Source organism: Ahaetulla prasina, chromosome 7 (genome assembly GCF_028640845.1).
Source record: "Ahaetulla prasina isolate Xishuangbanna chromosome 7, ASM2864084v1, whole genome shotgun sequence".
Classification (NCBI taxonomy): Eukaryota; Metazoa; Chordata; class Lepidosauria; order Squamata; family Colubridae; genus Ahaetulla; species Ahaetulla prasina.
Genome location: NC_080545.1, coordinates 63,409,922 through 63,424,076, shown reverse-complemented (window position 1 = coordinate 63,424,076; position 14,155 = coordinate 63,409,922).

Below are 14,155 nucleotides of genomic sequence, written 5' to 3'. Positions count from 1 at the left end.
CTAGAGATAGTCACAGTTATAGATACATGCCTTAAATCAAGTCAATTATTGGTCCTTTAAGTGAAAATGGTTGTGAAGAAGTGACATAATGCCAGGAAGAATGTTTTCTGTTTCTAGTTGGAGATGCCAGGAATGAATGGTTTGCATGCTAGATATGTATTTAAAAATATGTTTTTTTTTCTATTGAGCTCTAGCTCTCTCCTGTGCCTAGTTTGGTCCTGCAGTTAGCCAAGTACAGTTTTATTGGTATCTCCTTTACAGAAAGGTGGACGGTATAGTATTCACCTTCTTCTATTATAAGATAATCTAAGCAGAGAACCTCTGGAATAGAATACAGTAACATGAACACCCTGACAAATCCGCATCAAGGTCGGTGGCTCTTTTTAATAGCTCTTGGAAAGCTAGCAAGAGATAATTTTGTTTGCTCTGCACTTATCTGATGTAACCTATCAGCTCTTTGGGGAAGACCAGTAGTTCCAACAGTTCCAGAAGAAAAATTTAATCAAAAGTAAAAATATGGGATATATTCTCTCAGTGTTTCAATATAACTTAATCCACAGGTTCCTATTTAAAAAATCAGGATCTTCCTGGGCAGTTAGATAATTTTGTCCTTTCTAACTTCGTAAATATAGGAACATAATTTGTTGGCAGAAACTACAAGAATATTATGATACACTAGGGACTGACCCTTCAGGAAATCTTTCTCCATCCCAGTGCTTTCGTGCCCCTAGTACTTATAAGCCTACATGGATATTTAAATGATTTATATTTACTTATAAAAATTAAAGCACTAACAGAATTGGCCAATAGATTGCTGCTGCTCTTGACTTCAGAGTAGCATTGCTGTTTGGTTAAGGGAAGTGGATCACGAAAGAAGACCATGCAGGTTATGACATAACTTTAGAAGATAGCAGAATTAAGAAAATTTTTCTTATGGTGGGAAAAGAAATGCAGATAAGAAACTCAGATAAGTGATGGGCTCTCTTTCACTGGGTATGTTTAAGAAGAGGCTGAACAGATATTTGTTGGGAATGCTCTGATCTGGAGTTTTGCACTGAGAAGTGACTCTTCCACTTCTGTTATTTTATGATTCTATGATGCAATAAGGTGCATTATTGTTCAACATGCCTTCTGTGGAGACTAAATCAGTTATACATTATTGGAAGTCCAGCCAGGGCCCTAGCAGATTCTGACAACTAAGCTACCATGTAAACCCTGAGATGATTTATTTCATCAGGCATAGGGTATTCTATGTTGCTTCCTTCTTGCTTTTATGTTATCATGCTTTAAAACAAAGTTAAAGGAAAAAGAAAGCCATTTTCACAATGCTTGTGAAAAAGACAAAAGTTAAGGATCTTCCTTTCTTCTTTCCTTGTATAAAAAGGCCTTCAAGCACAGAAACTGAACCATATAAAAAGATGGCCTTTGTATCAGGGTTTGTATCATATCCCTCCCTGGCTCCTTCACTCACTGCCCACAGAGAAACAGAAATCTGCAGGTGCATTCCTCCCCTTGATAAAACAAAAACAAAACAGAAACAAAAGTGTAAAGGAACAAGCAATGGCTGCAGGGGAGAAATTAATAAATGTGTAACTGGCATGTGTCAAAGAACAGCGTACTGTATTCACTGTCTCTGGCCAACTCAACACAAGTAACATGTTAGAAGGAGGTCAGAAATGAAGATAGGGCTGACTTCCTATATAGCAGCACCTCATGCCTTCTGGGTTATCAAAACTGCATGTGACTGTGTCTATGTGTGGTATATGGAAGCAGAGCAAAGTGTGTATCTACTCAGCATCGCTATAGTGCTGGCTGAGTTGTATATCAAAGCAAAACATTTAATCGGCTTTCTGTGGAACTGCCCCCAATACTGTACAAATTTATTTTTTATTTATTTATTTTGTCAAGCATATATTAGATAACAGATATAAGTATAAACATGATTATGAATACATAAGATGGATACGAATAAATGGGGACATTAGGACAGGGATGGTAGGCACATTGATACGCTTATACATGCCCCTTACAGACCTCTTAGGAATGGGGTGAGGTCAATAGTAGACAGTCTAAGGTTAAAGTTTTGGGGGTTTGGGGAAGAAACCACAGAGTCAGGTAGTGCATTCCAGGCACTGATCAATCTGTTTCTGAAGTTGTATTTTCTGCAATCGAGTTTGGAGAGGTTTACCTTAAGTTTGTATCTGTTGTTTGCTCGTGTTGTGGTTGAAGCTGAAGTAGTCATTGGCAGGAGGGCATTGTAACAGATAATTTTATGTACTACGCTTAGGTCAGACTAAAGGCGGCATAGTTCTAAGTTGTCTAAGCCCAAAATTTCAAGTATGGTGGCATAAGGTATTCTGTTGCGAGCAGAGGAGTGGAGGACTCTTCTCATGAAATATCTTTGGACTCTCTCAATTGTATTAATGTCCGATATGTAGTACGGGTTCCAGACAGATGACCTGTATTCGAGAATTGGTCTAGCAAATGTTTTGTATTATATCTTAAATTATATTATATCTTAAAATGAAACAAAGTCTCCATTTCCACCAGAGCTTTCGATTGGAGGATTTTAAATTTCTTGTTTTCGACAGAAAGTCCCATTTTCTATCAGGATAATATTTTTCTATCTAGAAATCTTCTCCTATGTTAAAGTCCCTACTAGGATCCAAACTTCCCTACTCAAATCCTAATTCAGGATAGGCAATACATTGACCAGAAAATCATGCAGGCGCTCCCCCACTCCCCCAAACCACTTTCTTTGTCTGTGAGAGCCCTTGGAAATCACCTCATAGACATTGGATGGCAAACCACCAAAGTTTAATGTCATGTCAATTTTCTAATAAAAGGAGATTAAAAGACATATAAAACCATTAAGTAGACTTAACAAATCTAAAAATTAAAATTAAAAACACTTGTGGAAATACCAATTGTGTTCATAATGGCCCTTGGCAATTAGAAGAAAAAAATTAAGTTCATCTATTGCAATTCAACAAATTTGATTCTAAATTTCAACATGATTTAACAAATCAATCAGATTTTCCATGGTTATTTGTTCAGCATATCAAGGATTGTAATCAAATTTGTGTGTGTGCATGTGCGTGTGAGAGAGAGACAGAGACAGAGACAAAGAGATTGTGTGTACTCAGAACCAAGTTCAAAAGTGTCATGATTTCAGTTGTAACCTGAAGAAATCATTCTGTTTTCTGTATTGATTCTTTCCAATGTTCTGTCCATGAAGTTATTCTCCAGTTGTGAAACCTAACATAACCAATCTGTTCTAACACTTACAGGAAATATCAGCAGACTCAAGGAAAAACCAATGCAGGATAGAGGGTGGCCAGTAGCTAAGCACAAGTTGCTGCTTGGGAGGAAGAAAGAAAAACAAATGGAGAAGGGACAACAAATGGGTATTTTAATACAGGAAACAGGAACAGCTCAAGTTGTAATATTTGGATTGAAGGTTCTATTCCCTTCCTGGTATACCTATTTTTACCAATATTCAATTTACTGATATTGATATATTTGCCTTTCTGTGACTGCAGCATTGAAATTCTTCAGCGATTCCAACTCTCTTTTTTTCTTCAAGGGATAAGAGTTAATTCAGCACCTAAAGGTTAAGGAAAGGAAATAATTTCTCATCCGTGTGCCAACAATGGGATTTCTTAGTTTCCTGACAATTAGATCAGCCTCGAGTTACAGCTATTAACATCAGCTGGAGGGCTGTTGCACATTCATTAAAACTGATGAGAAATGACTGACAGACAGTGATTTATGATCACTGTCAGAGATCTCTAACCTCTAATTGCTATGCTTCTTTTGACAAGTGGCTGAGCTAGAAACGATGAGTTCCTGAAGATGCATGAGAGTGAACAGTTCAAGATGTCAGGCATTTCAAGAGTTTAGGGAGGTAAAAAGGTGTCCTTTTTAGAGTTGCTAATCTAGTTTAAATCATTCATCAACCAAATCACCTCCCAGAATATATTGTAAAACCGGTATTTTTCTTGATGTGTCAAATAATCCTAGTCAACTTCTAATAGGAGAATGGGAACCCAATTCAGAACATAAGTAATATTAGACAAGAACCAAACTGGAATAGCAAAGACGGAACTTCATCTACAATTTTCGGAAGACACACCTGAGCCTATTTTTGACATCATTCTTCCATAGTTGACTGTCAAATTGCATGCCTGATCAGGATTTTCCTAAGGCATTTTGTTGCCTCCAGGCAAAGAACAATTTGGGCCAACCAAGCAACACTGTCACTTATAGGTTGCTTCTTAGTATCTGGAGGCCGTGAGAATATGGATAGAGAGGAACAGGCTCAGGTTCAACCTAAGCAAGATCAAGTGGCTGTGAATCCTGGGAGCTTTCTGAGAACGTACCACCTTTGATTCTGAATGAAGTAGGACAAAGCTCCAGACAAAGCTATCAGAGGCCTTCAAGACTCTGGTGGCGCAGTGGTTAGAATGCAGTATTGCAGGCAAATTCTGCCCACTCTCGAATTCCATCCTGATGAGGCTCAAAATTGACTCAGATTTCCACCTCTCCGAGGTTAATAAAATGAGGAGCCAGATTGTTGGGGGCAATATGCTGACACCGTAAACTGCCAGGAGAGTGTTGTAAAGCACTATGGAGAGGTATGTAGGTCTAAGTGCTATTGTTAGTGCTATCGCTCTTGCTTGCCCAGAGCCTTTACTCATGGTCATTCATTATTTGGTCATGTCCCATCTGGATTATTGAAATGTGATTGATATAGGTCTGCCCTTGAAGACCACTCAGAAACTACCATTTGTCCAGAATGCAACAGCACACTTATCTTGGAAAGCTTTGGGATACCCGTTTAACTTTAAGTTGACCTGCAATCAACTTTGTAAACTGCAGTGGTTCCTAGTGGGTTTCTGGCTCACTTCAAAGTACTGGTTGTCATTCTTAAAACCCTTCATGAAAGTATTATTTAGAGAACCACCTGCTTCTGATTATTTCCGTTCATCCCAAAATGAGAGTTGGCACTACACTAGCACACAGTGTTATCTAATAGGTACAGTTAGCATTTTTTCTCTGTAACAGCACCTGCCCTCCAAAACACCATACCTACTCAGATTCAGATGGCCCGAACCCCACTCACCTTTCACAAGACACTGAATGTCTGCTTTTTCTCTAAAATGTTGGGCCTAGCTGTTGAGTGAGCCTGCCTTGATGCCATGATTGTTTCTGAGTCACTCTGTGCATATTGTCTGTTTTAAAACTTTTGCTTATTTATGGCTACTTGTTTTTAATTGATTGTTAGCAGCCCAGAGTCGTGTGTTGAGTAGAAGGCATATAATTTCAAGGAGTCAATCAATCAAAGATTTGACATATAAAAGCTAAGTGAATTGACAGTTAAATCTTTCTCAAAAGCTGTTTTCAAACAATGTCTTCTATTAAACATTGAGTCCAGACCATTAGTAGAGGGGCAGAGGGCAAGTTTCTTGGCAAATGGAGATTTCTTTCCAGCTTCTAACTAGTATTTCTCAAATTCCAGCATCTGTTGCCAAAGGGAGTCATTTTGTTCAGCTTTGTGATGTGGTGCCCTTGCTGGTCAGTTCAGTGGATTGCATTTGGTGTTATAAATTGTAGGAAAAATATTCAGAAAAAAAATGAAGCATTTATCACGGATGGATGCTTAAATATGCATATCCCACTTTTCCAGAACAAACAGTGGTCTGGAGAAAGGTAGCAAGGTTCTTCCTTCAACCTGAACTAGATTGCATAATGAACACAAAAAATGTACCATATTTTTCGGAGTATAAGATGCTCCAAAGTATAAGATGCACATTAGTTTTTTGGGAGGAAAACAAGAAAAAAATGCTGCCTCTGCCTACCAGCATCCATCAGTATTCATCGGGCTAGCATCCTTGCAGCAGATAGCAAACAGCCTGGTCAGCTTTAGCACATTACCACAGCCTGATTCAGCACGAGCAGCTAATCAGCAGGTGGATCAACCTCCCAGAATAGTCCCAATCAGCTGTTTCAGGCTGCAGGGATTGCCACAGACCATCGCCACCTCTGTGCCTTGCGTTTTTGGCCTCCAAAAGCTCCATTTTAGACCCATTCCAGGCTGTGGAGATCACCACAGCACATCACCGCTGATCGGTGCCTCCACACGCCCTGTTTTTGGCCTCTGTGCATCCTGTTTTCAGGCAATTCCAGGAGCTGGGGATCGCCGCCACCACTGATCCCCGCCGCCTGGAGCACAGAGGCCAAAAGCAGGGCATGCGGACGCCAAAAACACTATGCGTGAAGGTTGAAAATGCAATGAGCGGAGGCAGCAATCGGCGGCGATGTGCTGCGGGGATGCCCGCAGCCTGGAACAGGTCTAAAACAGAGTGTTTGGAGGCCAAAAATGCGATGTGCGGAGGCCAAAAATGTGACATGTGACAGGATGGGGGCTGGTGGGTGGGTGGGGCTACATTCAGTGTATAAGACGCACCCAAATTTTCACCCTCTTTTGTGGGGGGGAAGTGTGTCTTATACTCCGAAAAGTACAGTAAGTCAAAGCCTTTTTACATAGAAACTGCTCACATAACAATAGTATCACATACACCACAATGTATCTAATAGTTAAGTACCTCAGTGTGTATTTATGCCACCATAATGTCAACAGAAAATTTATCCAAGCTGCAGAATTATCCCATTGATCAACTGTTTGCTACCACTCCCTGGAGAAGATGCTGCATAGAGACTTTTTAAACTTTCCAATTGCAGAACATTTTTTCAAAGATCAGAATCAACCTTGCAATTTGTTTCCCATCTCACTCCTCCAGTGTTTCATCTGAACAAAAAACTAAATTGTTTTTAACTGGGCTCAAATAATATGCAAAATAAAGAAGATCTTGTTTGTGGCCTAGCAAGTTGAAGAAATGTAGTTGTTTGTAAACCATAGTTTGTGACTTTTTTTTACATGAATTCAGTCAGTTATGGATTCCGTAATAAATTATGCAGAAACAAATAATTTTTTAACCAATTATTTAGATCAGGGGTGAGCAAATTATAGTCTGAGGGCTGCCTGTTTTTGTATAGCCCACAAGTTAAGAATGAATGGACAGGCAGTCATAAAATCATCATGTTCAATCAGGACCCCTGGTGGCTGGGGTTTAATCATTTCAGAAAATGATTAAAATTGGTTTTAGGAGTAGCTGGAAGCAGCAGGATAGAGAAACAGTCTTGGTTGCCATGCAGATTTATCTTAATAAGAGACACTTTCTGCTTTTATGAAATGGAGCCTGTAGGAAAAAAACACCCACAGCAATCAGGGTCTTGTCAGATGTGTCTCTCAGGAGCATCTTAACAAGTATATTGATATAGTTGTATAAAGATGACATGAACATCAAATATAATGGAGGATAACAAATCATGCCCTTATAAGCTTTCACATGGCACAATTTTTGGAATGGTTGTAATTGCATATTATAGCTATAATACGGAGTTTCATGGTCCCCACTGTTTTGCTGTTGCTTTGAATAAAACTAAAATAACCGAGGCTGTGTGCTAAGATCAACATAGGCAGGGTTATCTTAAGGTTTGTTTTATTAACAAATATTTAGAAACAATATAGCCCATGGGGGAAAAACACAGAAACAAACCAAGTTCAGGCTCCTTTAAATACATTTGGACATGCCGTGTGGTTTACATAGCCCTGTGCTATACAAAGAACAGTTTGCAGAAGGAGTGTCATAACAGTTGATTTCAGCAAAGGCCCTGAAGAGTTCTGCAGCAACTTCCAATCAAGTGCGTCAATCATACACAGATCGATCATCTCTCCTATACATACACACAGACACATATAGATATATTATCTCTCTTTCTCTCTCTCTCTCTCTGTCTCTCTGTGTCTCACTCTCTGTGTCTGTCTCTCTCTCTCTGTCTCTCTGTCTGTGTCTGTGTGTCTATCTCTCTGTCTCTCTCTCTCAGCCTGTCTGTCTCTCTCTGTCTCTCTCTCTCTCTCTCTCTCTCTGTGCTGTCACTTGTTAGAAATGCTTCAGACATTCTACTCAAAAGAGTTTATGACCCCTTATGACAGAAAATTTGTTTTCTTGGTAATTTTCTATGTATTCTTCACCTTCCAGTTTTGGTGCTTTCTTACCTTTGAGGAACAGAGATGGGGACTTGTTTTAACTTTAAAACCAACTCTAACAAAAACACCTGGTTGTTCGGATAAATAATAATGACACTAACACAACAGCGAATGCAGCAGCTCACACGCTAATAAATATGGCACAGGCTTGAATCAGTCTCTGTGGCCTTCTCAAGGCACCACCTCCTGGCAGGGCTTCAGGAATATTCTGCCAACACTCGAAACAGCATCAAGTGGAATGCAAGAAGAGTTTCAGAGAAACCAAGGGATCTTTATCAGAGCTCACATAGCTCTGCAGATAAGGAATGCCCTAGAAATCTTGGCAAAATGATGCAGTTTCTTCCCGCTAAAGTTCTGCTACCAGGTCAAATGGCTAACAGCCAGTTTGCAATGAAATGGAACCTTAAGAGGGCCATATCTGGCATCTTCTGAAAATGATCTTTAGAAAAAACAGCCCTTTTGTTCCTTTGTTCATACTCTCCTCCCATTCCCATTAATTCCTCTTTTCTAAGACAAGGGACTATCCAATCAGATAATCTTAGAAAGTAGGATCATAAAGTTTTTTCAGAACTCGTGAACCAAAATTAAGTATGCCTACCAAGCAGAATATTGGTGGAAACTGCCTTCTATTCATACACCAAATCATAGTCAGACAAGTCGGTCTGGTTATTTTTAAAATTTATCAAGCCTTGTTGAAATCACCAAAGCAAAGCCATCTGGTTTGATCAGGTGGATTATGGCTAGTATAATCAAATTGACCCTTTGAAGTTAGGAACAAAGGCAGAAAAGACCTGAAAATTAACTTCATCCCTTTTTTAAAGAAAAATCATATCAGCAGGCCATGTACATATGACATTTAGCAAAAGTAATTAGGGAATGTTTGAAAAGCCAGGGATAATTGCCGCAGAGGAATTGATCGAACTGATGGGGACTATGTCTTACAAAGTGACCAAGGAAGAGTTTGAGCCAACTGAACCTGAGGAAGTGGATCAGAGGTGGTATTCAGTTGGTTCTGATCGGTTCTGGAGAACCGGTAGCGGAAATTATGAGTAGTTCAGAGAACTAGCAAATACCACCTCTGACTAGCCCCGCCTCATCTATTCTCCGCCTCCTGAGTCCCAGATGATGAGTCCCAGCTGATTGGCCGGGTCTTCTTTTGTTGCCCTGCACACAGAGCTGGAAATCAGGTTAGTGGGAAGGGAGATTTTACAGTATCCTTCCCCCTGGAGTGGGGTGGAACTGGAGATTTTACAGTATCCTTTTCCTGCCACGCCCACCAAGCCACGCCCACCAAGCCACGCCCACAGAACTGGTAGTAAAAAATTTGAATCCCACCAGTGAAGTGGACAGGGTCTTCGCACCTGCTAGTTTAGCCAAGTATGTGTTAGACTTGTCCCCCTCCTGGTTTATTGTGGCTCTGTGGAAGGGAAGTATGATTTGGTCTGGATGTTAGTTAACTCTTTTTTGAAAGAGGGAGAGCTCCTATTGGCTCTTAAAGAGGCAGTGGCATACCCCCTCTTCAAAGGACTACCACTCAACCCAACTAGGCTAGATAGCTTTTGTTCAGTTTCCCATATTCCATTTTTAGGGAAGGTTGTGGAAAGATTGGTTGCACGGCAGTTTAAGAGGACCTTGAATGAGGCAGTTTATCAGGTCATATGATATGATTATCATACCATAACATATCAGACCCCTTTTAGTTGGGGTTCAGGCCAAGGTTTGGGATTTAGACAGCATTGAGTACACTCGTGGAGGACTCCTGGCAGGAGCAGGATGGCAGGAACAGGACAGTACATCCATCCTGGCTCCTCTTGACCTCTACCATCAATCATGTTGTTCCATTAATCTGGCTCTGAAAGTACATAAGGGCAGAAATTTTATGTGGTTCTCCTCTTTCCTCTGGATTCAGGTCCAGTTGGTGTTGATGGAGGGAGGTGGGGAGGGATACAGCCTGCGGTGCCTATTTTGTGGGATGCCTCAGGGTTTGGTCCTCTTTCCTCTTCTGTTTAACATGTACATGAGGCCAATGGATGAAGTGATCCATTGACTTGAAGTGAGATATCACCAATATATGGATGACACCTAATTTTGTATCTCTAGTTCAAGCCCTTTGAGAGATGCCATACATGTCCTATCACAGTGTCTGGAGGTGGTTTAAGTCTGGATGGGGAAAAATGGGCTCCAACTCAACCCAAGCAAGACTGAGTGCTGCGGGTATTGGGATCCTACAGAGATAAAGTTCTACCTTCTCTAGTTCTGGAAGGGGTGGCACTATCTCAGGCAGTCTTGTTATACACTGGCAGTCGCTGCTCCTGCTCAAAGTGCAGTTGGCTGCTGTGGCTAGGAGAGTCTTTGCACACTTTTGAGTGGTGCACCAGCTGTATTTTAGGACCAGGAAGCCCTGCTCACCACCACCCACACCTTGTAACCTTTCACTTAGATTACGGCAACATGCTATACATGGTGCTGACTTTGAAGAGCACTTGAAAATTTCAGCTGATGCAGAACAGGGCGGTGCAGATAGTAAATACACATCACATGCAGCACACTATTACATGAGTGCATCTGCTACTGGTATGCTCACTTTACAACTCAAGGTCCTGGTTATCTCTTTTAAAGCTCTACATGGCTTGGGATCAGGCTATCTAAAAAAACATCTTTTTCCAAGAGTCACTACCTAGTCCAAATCAATCCAGCTGACTGAGCATCCAACAAATCCAATCAACTAAAGCCTGTTAACTGGCGAGAACTAGAAGATGGGCTTTTTCTCCTGTAGACCCTGTTTTGTAGAATATTCTCCCCTTGGAGATTGGAAGCCTTTGAAGCCTTTCTTTGAAAACTTTGCTGTGTATTCAGACCTGGGGCTCTGAATATGTTAAGGGTGTCTTGGCTTTACTATTAGTTGGTAATTATCTTAGCTGCTCTATGAATTTGTCTTTTGGATATTTTTTATTGTTTTTAGTAGTTTTGACTGTTTTATAGTTTTAGAATTGTAAGCCCCCCAGAGTCTCTTGGGCAGCTATAGAAGTTGAATAAATAAATATAGCAAGTAATTCTGAGAAAGAAAAAGAGTTGATTGCAAGCACAGTTGTTCAGCTAAATAGGTGGAATGCTAAGAATGTTTCCATGATACTGGCATAAACAGAAGTAGCAATATTCTAAATCACCTTTACTCCTTAAAAATAATCAAAGTAGCTGCTTTTCACAACCTGCTAAATATATTGGTGCTTGATACTTTTGCTCTTCTCTAAAAGCTCTCCTGGCCTTTCTTTTTGCCATTCACCACTGGCATGAAAAATGACCTTTGCATCTTCAGCTATGACAGAAGGATATCTGAGTTGCCAAGGCCACCGAGGACCACAAGAAGTGTTGGCTATAGCCTGCAGAGACTTCAAAAACTCCAAAGTATAATTGTTTAATGGCAGGACAATAATCACACTCAATACATTGAATTTTGAATCCCATCAAATCAGTTTTAAATTTTGTCCTGCCTCTCCTCATTATTTTTTTAAGTGCAGTCCTGGCACACCACTCGCATGCCAAACACAGCTCTCAGTCCAGATAAACATTCACACCCTTCATTTATTACATGATTGAGCCATGATGTATCATCCAAATCTGAGTCAGTTCAGGCATGAATTAAATCCTACACTGAGGAGAAAAAGGTCAAATCAAATAAGTTTTATTTATTCATTTATTTATATATCAATTTTTTAACCACCTGTCTCCCTCCCTCTAAGAGTTAATAAATTATTCCAGATTCTGTTGAGTTTTGAATTGTTCTTTACCATCGAAAAAGCCGGGCTTGAAAGCAAATCTGGTCATTGGTGGGAGATCAACTCCATTATCTAGCTATCCTTCATTAGTTTTACAAATAACTCAAGATGGCAAACTTATCCAACACATCTTCCTTCTCTTATTTTCCCCACAACAACCACCCTGTTATGTATTAGTGTTGTACCTTTAAATATTTGAGCGGGAAATCAGCACGTTGCTGATTGGTCGAGACCTCCAGCAGAACTGTATAAAAGGAGAGGTTTTTCCCCCAGCCTGTTGCTGGGTTCACCCTATATTAAAGAGCTGTTGTCACTACCCTGGTCTCCAGCCTCATTACTTCCCGAACTTAACATTGGCGACGAAGGTGGGATCTCGAGGCTAAGGAGAACCAGAACCGAGCTGAAGTGCGATAGTTCCGAACCCAGCAAACTCAGGGCAGAAACGCGGAAATGGCAAACACGCCACCCGCACCGTACAACCCGGTCAAGGAGAAATGGGGAACGTATATGACCCGTTTCGAAAGCTTTCTAGAAGCCAACGAACTACAGGGAATCCCTGATAACCGCAAACGGGCTTACTTCTTAAGCCATTGTGGGCCGGAGGTCATCGAGATTGCGGAAGCCCTGGCAGAGCCAACGCCGATACAATCGGTATCGTGGCCGACTCTGCAGACTTTGCTGAAGAACCATTTCGCGCCGACGCCGTCCAAATACGTGCAGCGGTTTGAATTGAGAACGTAGACAGATGGAGGCGAGTCCATCGGTGACTACATGGCGCGTTAAGAAGAGCGTCCAAGGACTGCGGATACGAGACCTGGGCGAGGTGCTACTCGAGCAACTCGTCCGAGGTCAAGGACATCCGCCACGGCGACGGCTGCTAGCCAAGAGCAACCTGACACTAGCCACGCTCTGGGCGAAGCCAGAGCACGAAATGTCTACTAAAGCAGCAGAGACCCTGCAAAGCCTCTTCAATCCAAGGCGGCGCCAAAGCCAGCGCCAGTACACCAGGAGGAGATTCAGTCCGAATCCGGCGGTGAGGCGAGATGAGGAAGGGTCTGCCGGACCGAGAAAGCGACATTGAGGACCGTGGCGAGTGCGGAAGCTGCGGAGGCAGCACCAGCGCCAACGCTGCAGGTTTAAAGACGCAACATGCGGCGGTGTGGGAAGAAAGGGCACTTAGCTCAGGTCTGCAGAGCGGCCCAACCTTCCCGCCGAAAATTCAAATCGGCCAATCAGAACGCGGAACCGGAAAGGCGGCCCGCGATTGGTTCAAACAAGAAAGGCGCGAAGTCTAACCAAACGACTGTCATTATAGGCCGCGCCTCAACCAAAGTGGGAAAGAAGATCTTCACAAAGCCCAAGATAGAGGGAGTACGGTGCAGGCTTGAAGTAGACACGGGATCAGCGATCACCATCATGTCCTGGGACACTCTGGCGAGGTCGCTGCCGTCCGTCGCGAAACGCCACCTGCAAGCACAACGGCTACGAGTGCACGACTACCAGGGAAATCGCATCCCTGTTCGAGGACCACCTCCGTCCGAGTCGAGTATGGTCCACATAAAAGACCCTGCCCATCACGATCGTCGAAGGAACTCTGCCCAGTCTGTTGGGACTAGACTGGTTTCGTGCCCTGGGCATGGGAGTGACTGGCATCTACCGAAGTGACTGTAACCTGAAAGACATTCTCTTTAACGAGTTCGAAGATGTCTTCAAGGACTGCCTGGGCAAGTACAAAGGGACCCCTATTTCCTTCAACTTAGACCCCAGGTAGCCCCATTAGGCTTAAGGCGAGGAGAGTCCTTTGCCCTAAAACCAAAATTGATAAGGAGCTGGATAAGCTCATTAATCAAGGGATCTTGGTGCCAGTCGATCACGCAAGGTGGGAGACGCCAATCGTCACCCCATAAAACCGGACGGGTCAATTAGAATTTGCGCTGACTACAAGGCGACGCTTAACAAAGCCTTACAGAAAAGCGCTTACCCGGTTCCGTGGTGCAACACTTATTGCACTCTTTGGGGCAAGGGCAAGTCTTTGCAAAGTTAGACTTGGCCCAAGCCTACCAACAACTGCCAGTAGACGCCCGCACAGCCGAAGCCCAAGCGATTGTGGCGCACAGGGGTGCCTTCAAGTGCACCGATTACAATTTGGGGTCAGTGTGGCACCAGGGCTGTTCCAAAACCTGATGGAACGACTACTGCAGGGGCTCCCAGGGTAATTCCTTACTTGATGATGTCCTAATTTCAGGGAAAACATGGAGGAACTGGG